The sequence below is a fragment of the Cucumis sativus genome, chromosome 6, assembly GCF_000004075.3.
Source record: "Cucumis sativus cultivar 9930 chromosome 6, Cucumber_9930_V3, whole genome shotgun sequence".
Taxonomy (NCBI): Eukaryota; Viridiplantae; Streptophyta; class Magnoliopsida; order Cucurbitales; family Cucurbitaceae; genus Cucumis; species Cucumis sativus.
The window spans coordinates 11,210,157-11,223,100 of NC_026660.2; positions in this window are offsets into that span (position 1 = coordinate 11,210,157).

The following is a 12,944-nucleotide window of genomic DNA, read 5'->3' on the forward strand; positions in this document are numbered from 1 at the left end:
ACAAGCAAAGGAACCTAGATCACATCAACGGTCCAAACACGTACTTAGGCGATACCATCTCATCAGAAAAATTAATGAAAGAGGCGATGTGAAAATATGTAGAGTGCCTACAAATGATGATGTAGTAGATCCCTTGACTAAGGCTCTTCTTTAGTCAAAGCATGATTATCATACTAGGGGCATGGGTATTAGATATCTAGTTGATTATGTATAGAGCAAGTGAGAGAACTATTGGTTTTTTATTGTGCTCTATAATAATTTTAGGGATAATTAGTTTATTGTTTAATTATTTATTAAAATTTATTGATCTCATTATTATTCAATTGCATCTTATTGTATAATAATATCTATTAATATGTTATTATATTCTAAATATCCCTCATCGATTATTATTGTGGAAATAATAATAAATTAAGACTAGTATGAGTTATAATTGATAATCATATGATGATTATATATGTAGAGACATAAATTATAGGGAAATTTCATTACATAACAAAAATATTTAGAAAAAAAACAGCCCATAGCACCTTTTTTTTTGCATATTGTGAATATGACAACTATAACAAGTAATTAATGATATCAGACGGGTATAAAACAGATATCAAACGGTTATCAGAAGGCTATCAGAGAGTTATCGGTTTTAAATTTGTTATTTTTGCTAATTTAGAATATTTTGTGAGATGGGCTCTATTATCATAAATTTTTTTGCTACTTTTGTAAAAGCCCCTAAATTATAATCATATTTTCTTATTAAAGAATAAGATTTGGATTGACCCCTTTTGAGATTGTTACATGAACATGTGTCATAAATAATCTCAAATAATTGATTGGTTTGATCCTTAGACCTAAGCTTATCATAATGTTAAACATAAGAAATTATCTATTCTAATGCAATCAAACGTTATCTTTAACCAGATAATTATAAAGGTTGCACTTGAATATGTGATGAATTATGTACTTGACAATGATTAATTAAGAGGAAATCTACCCCTCTTGTTTGGAAGAGATATCTCTGGGCCCCTCGATTAAACGTGATTGTGAAAATGCATGGTCATGCTATAAATGAATTAATAAGGGTATTAATGTCATTTATTATTTCAATATGCTTATTTGATCGAGAAACAAATTGAATTAGATAAAGTGACTTTGTCTATTCTTTATATTCAATTATAGATATCACGTGATAAAAAGATTTTAAAAACAATAATTATATTAGTTTTGTTTGATCGCCGACTTAATTTAATATGGGTAGTCATAAAGTCTTGCTAGAGACCAATTATGACTTATAGACCATAAAACAATTTATGGGATCATTGTTATATTAAATTAACCTAACGAATTGCACATGAAAGAACTGGGTCGAATTTGTCTTTAGGCTGGATAATTAATAAATCTAATTGAAGAATTGAAATCTTATTAGGAAATGTAATTAATAAGTCCAATTGAAGTGTTGAAAACTTATTAGAAGACATAATTAATAAGCCCAATAGGAGAATTGGAAGCTTACGAGGAATCCTGAGCTTATTAGGAATCCTGAGCCTTGTGCGCGTGTGCCAGCCTTGCCGGCTACCCTCTGTGCGCGAGTCATGCCAAATGTGTTTTGGGTTGTTTTTGGTGTTTTTGAGAATTTTAAGTGAAGTTTTGATATTTTCATGACTTGAGGAAATTAAATGGAATTATTTTTCATTATTTCAGATCAATAGAACATCAGACAAATTTACAAGTCGAGGGTTTGAGTTACCATATGTGAGTGACAAAGTGATTTCTAAATGAAGTTTCTATATATACTTTAAAAGGTTATTTATTTAGAAAATGATTCGAAAGCATAAGTTTAGAAATATTTAGCAAAGCATGTATTCAATGATAAATTGTTGATGAGATTTACAAGCGATGTTTTATAGTTATGCTTAAAGTATTTGAAAAGATTTATTTAATGTTTTAAAAAGTTGTTGTAAAAGCATGAGTTTATTAAGAATGATTTTAAAGTAAGAAAACCATGTTTATTCTATATATCGAGTTCTTTGACGGTCAATGTGCCTAGAGTTTCAGGGGTAAAGGCCTATGCTGAACATTTAGCCACTACCACCAAATTTAGGTAGGATAGTGTGATCAACGCTCTACTATCTTGATTGAGTTCAGACATGATATAATCATGGCTGATTTTTCAGGCACGGTAGATCGAATTAGTTACTATCGTGACTGAGTTACCAGGGTATAGAATAAATAGAGAAAAAAGAGAAAGAATTGTTTTAGCAAAGAAAGAAAGATTTGACAGATATTTAATTAGAAAGAGATAACAGAAAGAGTTCAATGATTTTATACTTATATTATGTTTTATGATCAATTTATGAAAAGATTAAAGGTTGCTTACTTCAAAAGTATGTTTTTATAAAACCATCATTCACGGGGCTATTAGCTCACCATTTCCAAATGTTTTCCATTTTCCAGGTACTGGTCGTGATCAAAAGTTTGACCGTTGTCTTTAGTCTGCTGTGCAAAGTAGTTAATAGTTTTGGTGTTACTAGTTAGTACTTAGGTTTACTTTTGTGTTGTACATTAGGGTTAAGTTCAATTGATTAACTTCTATTTGTTTTAAGTGTTGTCTGTATATAATGGTAATTAGCCTTATGTTGTTAAAAAAACACTTGTAATATATTAGGAACTTTGGTGTTTGTCCGCTGCGTAAGTTTTAATTTGTTTAGTATTTCAAAAAATTCAGAAGGTATGGTTAGTTGGTGTCGTTTAAGAGAGGAGCGATGTCGGTTGACTTCACGTTGTCTCCTAGGTCAAGAGTAGGTGGTTTGAGAAGGGTGTGACAAAAAGTGATTAGCTATGTCCTTGTGTCAGTAGGTCGGCGATCGATTTGACCTTGCTGTCGAATCAAAATTCAAGATAAGGATTTATAGGAACATGTGGTATCCTATGATTGGACTGTTTTTTCACAGGCCAAAGTCATCATTTCTACATGGAAAACAACAGTGGGGAAACCCATAGAAAGAAGAAACCTTACCAATTTGGGACTGTTTTTACCCAGTGTTCACTACTTCAAAAATTTGATTACCTGACGCTGAAACACTATCAAGTAAACCTATACTTAATGTTTTAAAAAGTGTCAAGTAATAAACTGTCAAGTATAATCCCATTATTTGACACTAAAATACCGTCAAATATTATATCTCTTAACATTATTTTCGTGTCAACTATGATATCATACTTGACTCCTTTTACGTGCCAAGTAATATAGTATACTTGACACTCTTTATGTGTCAAGTAAGATATTATATTGTACGCTTTTTACATGTCAAGTAACACAATATACTTTAACTCTTTTTATGTGTCAAGTAAGATAATGTACTTGACTCTATTTACATGTCAAGTAAGATAAAAATACTTGATTCTTTTTATATGTCAAGTAAGATAGTATACTTGACTCTTTTTACATTTATCATTTCTCATTTTCTGTATTATATTCATTCTAATAAAGAGAGATTCATATATATAAAAAAAATTGATCTCCAACATTAATAATAATTTTATTCTTGAACAATAAGTCATATGTACATAATTTACAATAATATACCGAATTTACAGTATTTGTATACACGACAACTCAACTTTCAATAAACACAACAATTAACTAATTCACGACAACAATAGTGGTATGAATATTCATGTCTCTCTAAAAAGTACTCTGAATTTACAAAGATAAATAAAATTACTGACTATAAGAGTAGTCTAAAACATTAAATAATTATGTTATGATTCTACATAATTATGTCTTTCCAAGTGTTAAATACTTCATGAAGACTCATAGTAAGTTCCACCGAATAATTCTTGAAGCAACAACTTACAATAGAATTTATTAAGTTTTAGCAAAAAAGAAAAATAATGGAACACAATCAGAGCATGCTTCTAAGAATTATTTATCAAGTGTTAATTTTTTGTAATAATCTGCAAAGGCACACAATCAAAGCATGCTTCTCAAAAACAAATAATGGAACACTTTAAAAAGATAAACACAAAGCACAATCATACGCATAAAAGAGAGCTAAACAAAAAGGAGAAACCCAAAGCATGATTGAACAAGAATCACCATCATAAAACTTTACCTTAGAAGTTTAACATATAAGTTTTAGATGTGTAGGACCCCCTCTAGCAATGCTACTTGATATAAGCTCACTATACATTATAGAGGCACATTCAATAAAGAAACCACTTAAGATAAGGAAGACAAATGTTGTGTATTATGTATCTTGCAATTTTAAGAGGGTGTCCATAATGTAAACACAATAGCAATATCTATACACATTGAGCATATCCAAAAGGATCAAGAAATATCTAAGGTAAGAAATAGGGTCCAAGTGAACTGGCAACACTTCTATTTGTTTGCATGTAAGAATATCAATTAACAAATTTATTCTTCAATGACGACCAAGTAGTTTAACAAGAATTCCATTTAAGAGCCACAGTTTCAACTCATTCAATTAACTCTAATAAGCTCCAACAGGAAATGTATATAATTAGGTAAGGAATGAACTTAATTGGGGGAAGATTTTGTATGATAAAGAAAAGAATTTAAGAGAAAATACAAGCATAAAAAGTATGCAGGTACGAATATATATTTACAGTATCAAATACTTTAGGAGGAAAAAAGGCCAACGATCATATCTTTAGAAAAACAAAAGGATTTGAAAAGGCATTATTGACAATGCATTAAAGATTTATCTTGTGGAGGATGACTCAAACAAAACTTTAGAGTCCAATCATACTTGTAGTATCTTGAGCACTGTTCTTATTACGTCTTGATCTTATAGAAATTTCACACTTTGGCGTGCCTAGCCAATAATTTCAGCTCATTTATGTGAAGCGAGTAGTCAAAGAAACCATGCAAACAAACTATCACTTTATCATCTATAATGGTCGAGACAATTAAATTTTGACAAATAATCGTGTCCAGAGAGGGTAGGGCACTTTGTTCAAATCTCGAAGACACCATTAAAGCAAACACTCGTCTACTTACCTTAAAGTCGGGAAGGAGTGAATTCTATCTTGTGTAATTATCTTCTCAACTCCCCACTCAATCTTGTCCCCAAAATGATAAGCATATTGAGTCAACAATCTGGCCACTCTCACTCGTACAAATAAAGAATAATCCCTCGCGGAAAGGAGTTCATAATACACTTAGGATTAAGACTAAGTTACCTAGGTTATCCTAATAAAAAAGAAACCTAACTAGTTAACGAGTTACATCTAGCGGTTACTATTTGGTGGTCCGATCTTATGCAAACTCATTGCATAGGATACTCTTACTCGTATGTCACTTAGACGATCAATGGATACAATCTACAAGTTTTAAGACATAAATCTCAACACCAGTGACATAGTCCCAAGAATGAGTAACATAAATGGAAGCTTGATTAAAACATGGTTTCTTCTTCATCCATATGAAACAGGAACTCCCCTTCTAACAACTCTTTCATATTTAGCTATCTAGAACTTCTCATCAAATATTACATAGAATGGACAAACAACAGAACTAAGAAAGATTTGTTTATGCATTACCTGAATTTGAATCTCCATTTCTGGAACATGCAAGCATTAAGCTATTTAGATTATTCACAAAGTTGGTATAAGTGTAAGTCGAATGTAATTTTAAATTCTAAAACCTAGATTTCCATTTTTTTCAATCTCTTAAACGCCCGCAAATGTTGGAACATTGCCTTGAACAACAAGGCACACAACCTCCTTGTGTTTTTTTGACTTGGGTTCCCAATAACATCATTAATCACAAGATAGAAATCACAAGCAAAGGAGCATTATTCATAGTAAAATGTGAAATACAATAAGAGTGAGGAGCAAAAAACCTTTTAACACAGTAACAGTGGGTCATTTGAGTCGTCAGTCGTCACCCATGTGGGTCGTTGTGCGTCACCATCAGCCATTATGTGGAAGCCATCTAGAGATTTTGTGTGGAAACGTACATCAGGTATCGTGGGTCATCATCCACTATGTGCGGTGGGTCGTTGTTAGCCACTGTGTGCAGTGGGTCACCTTCTGATGAGAATAACAATGGCAGGAGATGGAGAGGTTGGAAGATGACGACTATCACCATAATTAAGGTCATTTGGCAATAATCTATCATCGTAATTAAGGTCATTTAGCAATAATCTAGGAATACATTATTGTAATTAGAATATTTTGATCCTTTCCTTATAGGTTGTCCAATTAAGTGTATATATACCATTGTATTCTTTATTTTACATAACAAATCAATAAGATCTAGAATATTCCCATAATATTCATCATGGTATCAGAGCCAAAACCCTAGATTTACTGTACTCGCCGCCGTCGGAAAAACTCTGCCGTGAAGCTCACACAGCAGCAAATCTTCGTCAACACCGCAACCCAGCCGCGAACACCAGATCTCCCCTCGGTCAATCTTCCTGCTGCAACCTCCTGCCGTGAAGATGCCTGCCGTGAAGACGCTTCGCGAACGCCAGATCTCCCCTCGGTCAAAATTACATTCGCCATTGATCTGTCTGTAAATCAGATCTGACGCGATCGCCTCCATCCAAAAATCCACGCGTAGGTCTCCTGCAGATCAGACGAACCCAGACGATTGCGCGTTAACCTTCGCCCGCATCAGTTCACAACTCTGATTTCGTCCTATAATCAGATTAGACGCGTTCGTCCCCGTCCAATAACCGAGGTCCGACGAACCCAGCTCCAATTTCGTCCGATAATCAACTCCGATCTCGTCCGATTCACTCTCAGCTCCGATTCACTCTCAGTTTCGATTCACGTCCGTTTTCATCCGAGTCTGTTCGCAGATCCGATTAAAGTTTTGCCTTCATTCACATCAGATCTGAAGACATCCTGCCGTGAAGACACTCACCTGTTGGTAACCCACTGCCGTGAAGTAACATAATTCCAGTGAAATCTCAGCCGCGAACTCCAGCCTCGAACCCCAAATCTAAAGAAATAACGACGAACCAGCAGCAAATCTTCGTCAACAACCAATATTTTGTGAACCAGCAACAACTAATTATCTTTAGATGGAGAAACATGAAATTGCTCGTCCCATTAGCACCATTCTCGATGGAACTAATTATATTACTTGGGCCCACCAAATGAGGAGTTTTTTTATAGGTCGAAAGTTATGGCGTATCGTTACTGGAGATATCACTAAACCAGTCAAACCTACTCCTCCGATGGACACCACTGAAAATATTGATACAGACCATCTGATGTCACTGTTCAAGAAACGACTGCAGAAACCGACAAATACATTGAACGTCTTGAGGATTGGGATAGCAAAAACCATCAGATCATCACTTGGTTGGGTAACACCTCTATTCCAGCAATTCACACACAATTTGATGCATTTGATACGGCAAAAGAACTCTGGGATTTTCTGTCCACACGTTTTCAGTCTATTGGACTTGCTCACTATTACCAATTGCACTCTCGACTTGTTAGTCTAAATCAGGAGGGAGGACAATCTGTGAACGAGTATCTTGCAACTCTTCAACCAATCTGGACTCAGTTAGATCAGGCAAAAATCAAACCGGAGCATATTCGCCTCATCAAAGTTCTTATGGGTCTTCGCCCAGAGTATGAATCAGTCCGTGCTGCATTGTTACATCGTAACCCTCTGCCGACTCTTGATGCTGCCATTCAAGAAATCTTATTTGAGGAAAAACGCCTTGGCATTGTTTCCTCTCTGCCCTCTGATGTCGCTCTTGCAACCACCCATTCACGATCGGCTAATGAGTCTATTTTCTGCAAAAATTGCAAACTTCATGGTCATAAGTTCGCTAATTGTCCTACTATTGAGTGCAGGTATTGCCACAAACGAGGTCATATCTTGGACAACTGTCCCACCGCCCACCCCGCCCTCCTGGTGCTCCATATAAACCCAAGTCCTCCACTAAATACAGTTCTCCACCTATTGTTGCTGCTGCTACCTCATCTGATATCACCACACCTCAGAATTTTCAGTTAAATGATCTTCATGACTTACTGAAACAGGTGATCTCTTCCAACTCTACTGCTCTTGCCGTCACTCCAGGTACATCTTGGCTCCTTGATTCAGCTTGTTGCAATCATATGACTGCTGACATTTCATTATTATCCTCACCTATTCATGTTCAATCTCTTCCCTCAATTCACTCTGCTGATGGTAATCATATGCCTATCTCTCACGTTGGTACTGTTAACACACCCACCATAAAACTGTCAAACACCTATCATGTTCCAAAACTCACATTCAACCTAGCTTCTGTTGGCCAACTTTGTGATCTCGGACTAACTGTTATCTTTTCTTCTCATGGGTGTCAGGTTCAGGATTCTCAAACGGGCAAGTGATTGGTACGGGACGGAAGGTGGGACGATTATTTGAGCTTACATATCTTCAGCAATCTCCTGAGTTTCCACCTATCTCTGCACCAGTCACTGATACCACTATATATCAGTGGCACCTTCGTCTAGGTCATGCATCCTCTGATAAACTTCGTAATTTAGTTTCTACTGGTAATTTGAATAATGTCTCAAAATTCAGTCATTTTGATTGCTTAAATTGCAAACTTGCAAAACAACCTGCTTTATCATTTCCTAATTCCACCTCTCTATGTAATAAGCCTTTTGACCTTATTCATTCTGACATTTGGGGTCCTGCTCCTTGTACTACCGTTAATGGTTATCGATACTTTGTCTTATTTATTGATGACTATTCTCGTTTTACTTGGATTTACTTTCTTAAACATCGCTCTTCCTTATATCAAATATATGTTGATTTTGCAAATATGATTCACACACAATTCTCCAGCAAAATTAAAATCTTTCGAACTGATAATGCGATGGAATATAAGGACTCTCACTTCTTTCCTTCCTTGCCCAGCAAGGCACTCTGATTCAACGCTCCTGTCCTCACACCTCTCAGCAAAATGGAAGAGCTGAACGCAAACATCGTCACATTCTTGACTCTGTTCGCGCTCAGCTTCTATCTGCTGCTTGTCCAGAAAAATTCTGGGGCGAGGCTGCCCTCACCTCTGTCTATGTCATCAATCGTCTTCCTTCAAAAGTCACTAAAAATGTTTCTCCCTTTGAAAGACTATACGGTACTTCCCCTTCTTACTCCAATCTAAAAATTTTTGGTTGTGCATGTTTCGTATTATTACATCCTCATGAACATACCAAACTTGAACCACGTGCACGTCTATGTTGCTTCTTGGGTTATGGTACTGAACATAAAGGATTTCGTTGTTGGGACCCCATCTCTCAACGATTACGTATATCTCGTCATGTCACCTTTTGGGAACATCGTATGTTTTCTAGTCTTTCTTCATTCCATGAATCTCTTTCAAGTTCTCACCCATTCTTCACCGATCCTTCTATTGACCTTTTTCCCTCACTTGACTCAACACCTGACACTACACCTTGCATGTTACCTATACCTGAGCCCACTCAATCGGACCATATTTCTGCACTCCCGGATCTTCCATCTGCCCCTCTTGAGGAACCTGAATCTGCACCAATCCGACGATCTACACGGGTAAGAGAAATTCCCTCTCATCTTAAAGATTACCATTGTTTCTCCACTATCATGTCTTTAGTTGAACCTTCCTCGTATAAGGAAGCCAGCACTAACCCATTATGGCAGCAAGCAATGAATGAAGAACTTCAAGCCTTAGAAAAGACTCATACTTGGGAGTATGTGGACTTACCTCCTGGAAAGAAACCTATTGGCTGTAAATGGATCTTTAAAATCAAAACGCACTCTGATGGCTCTATAGAACGATACAAAGCACGACTTGTAGCCAAAGGTTACTCTCAAGAATATGGCATTGATTATGAAGAAACGTTTGCTCCAGTAGCTCGAATGACGTCTGTTCGTAGTCTTTTAGCCATTGCAGCTGCAAAACAGTGGCCCCTCTTACAAATGGATGTTAAAAATGCATTTCTCAATGGAACTCTATCTGAAGAAGTCTATATGAAACCACCACCTGGTACTACTCCGCCACATCAGAAAGTATGTCTTCTTCGACGAGCTCTCTATGGTCTCAAACAGGCTCCTCGAGCCTGGTTTGCAACTTTTAGCTCCACTATTACTCAACTTGGGTTCACTTCCAGCCCTCATGATTCAGCCTTGTTCACCCGCCAGACACCTAATGGTATTGTACTCCTTCTTTTATATGTTGATGACATGATTATTACAGGCGATGACCCTCAAGCTATATCTGAATTGCAATGCTACCTGGGAAAGCACTTTGAGATTGAAGGATTTAGGACCTCTCAGTTATTTCCTTGGCCTTGAGATCACCTCCGTGTCTGATGGTTATTACTTATCTCAAGCTAAATATGCTTCTGACCTACTCAGTCGATCTGGTATTACTGATTCTACAACATCCTCAACACCTCTGGATCTAAATGTTCGATTACTCCTTATGATGGTGTTCCCCTTGACGATCCTATTTGTACCGGCAACTTGTTGGTAGCTTGATTTACTTAACTGTAACTCGCCCTGATATTGCGTTCGCAGTTCACATAGTCAGTCAATTCATGGCCGCTCCTCGTACTATTCATTTCACTGCTATCCTTCGGATTCTTCGCTACATTAAAGGCACTTTGGGTCATGATCTCCACTTCTCCTCACAGTGTTCCCTGGTTCTCTCTGGATTCTCTGATGCTGATTGGGCAAGAGATCCTACTGATAGAAGATCCACCACTGGCTATTGTTTTTATTTAGGGTGATGCTCTTATCTCCTGACGCCAGCAAGAAACAATTGTTGTTTCCGGTCTAGCACTGAATCTGAATATCGTGCTCTAGCTGATGCCACTTCAGAATTATTATGGCTTCGTTGGCTTCTTACTGATATGGGAGCCCCACAAACATCATCTACTACTCTCCATTGTGATAACCGCAGTGCCATTTTAGATTGCACACAATGATGTATTTCATGAACGAACAAAGCACATAGAGAATAAGATTTGTCATTTTGTCCGTCATCATCTTCAAAGCAACACTCTCATCTTCAATCTATCTCTACCATTGATCAACCTGCAGATATCTTCACCAAAGCTCTCCATTCTCCTCGTTTCACTCTGTTACTTCACAAACTCAAGGTGGTTTCTACTCTACCAACTTGAGTTTGAGGGAGGGTATCACCGTAATTAAGGTCATTTAGCAATAATCTATCATCGTAATTAAGGTCATTTAGCAATAATCTAGGAATACATTATTGTAATTAGAATATTTTGATCCTTTCCTTATAGGTTGTCCAATTAAGTGTATATGTACCATTGTATTCTTTATTTTACATAACAAATCAATAAGATCTAGAATATTCCCATAATATTCATCACGACAATGTGAAGATGAGAACGTGAGGGTTTCGTTGGTAGCATGGAGATGAAAGTGTGAGGATTTCGTACGAGAGTAAAGAAAGTGAGAGATGAAAAGATTATTTCATTAAAATATTTTAATTAATTTATTTAATAATCTTTTCAATAAAATATTTTAATAAATATATTTTCGATGAATTCATTTAAGGAAAGATTTCATTAAATCTATTTTAATTAAGATTTCAAAAAATTTATTTATATAAGTTGATTTCAAAACGAATTATTTTAATAAGTTGATTTTTATACTTTTATTTTCATATTTTAAAGCATTTTATACTATTTTTACGGTTGGCATTTCTAAAGTGTTAAATAAAAAAATGTTAACTATACTTGGCGTTGTTTTCGCGTCATGTAAATGTCAACTATACTTGACGCGAACAAAACGTCAACTAAAATATCCACTACACTTGACGCGAATAAACCGTCAAATAAAACTCCACTATACTTGACGCAGAAAACACGACGTGAAAGCGAAAGTAAAATAGTTTAAAAATTTTTGTGAAAAAATTGCTATTTTAAAACCCTAGTTAACATGTTTTTTGCATCAAGTAGATGCTCACTATATTTGACGCGAATAAAACATCAAGTAAAATGTACCTTATACTTGAAGAAAAAAAAACATCAAGTAAAAACTAGCGTAAAATAGTTAAAAAAATTTCGTAAAAACTCGGCTTTTTAAAAACTACTTGATGCTTTTTCTTTAAAATGGTCCATACTTGATGCTTTTTTAATAAAAAAAGTCAAGTATGTAAAAGTTGCTAGTGTCAAGTAAAATATTATGTAGTAGTGGTTGAATTAAGAAAGAATTGAGGAGATTTCCAAGTTTTTCAAGGATTCCCTAAAACTTGAGTACCAAACAAAGGTTGCAAGGAAGTTCTTGGCTTTAGAGCTGAGGGAAAGAGCTATCCGGTTGTTGAGCGTGAGTGGTCCTTCTTATTAAATGTTTTCATAATAAAAAGGATTTCGAAAATGTGTTCGAATCCTTAAACATATTTTCTTTATACTATAAACTATGCGATTTATCTTATGTTCTAATTCTTAAAATGTTTATGACTTGGAAATGAATTGAACTTATTATGAATTGGAATAATGTGATGAAATAGTGAGGATTAATGTATGAAATTTGATAAGTTGAAAGAAAATGATCTTTTGTACTCTATGCGATAAGAACGTCTCATACTTGTTGTGTGACCTAATATGAGATGTCTTATTCTTGCTATGTGATCTGTGATAAGATGCTCCATTCTTGTTGTGCGTTCTGGAATAGAATACCCTATTTATGTTGTGTGATCTTAAGTACGAGGCCTCATACTTCACTACAAGAAATTCTATTTTTAGTGGTGCACCCAAAACGTCACTAAAACCAAAAAATACGTCGCTAACAATATTATCGACGCAAAGGCAATTCGTCACGAGGCCTGTTGCTAAATCCACATAGCTAAATGTTTTAGGGACACACCATTATGTGCCGCAAAAGATATACTTTTAGTGATATTTACGAATTATTAAAAGCTTACTTTTAGTAACATATGTTATGT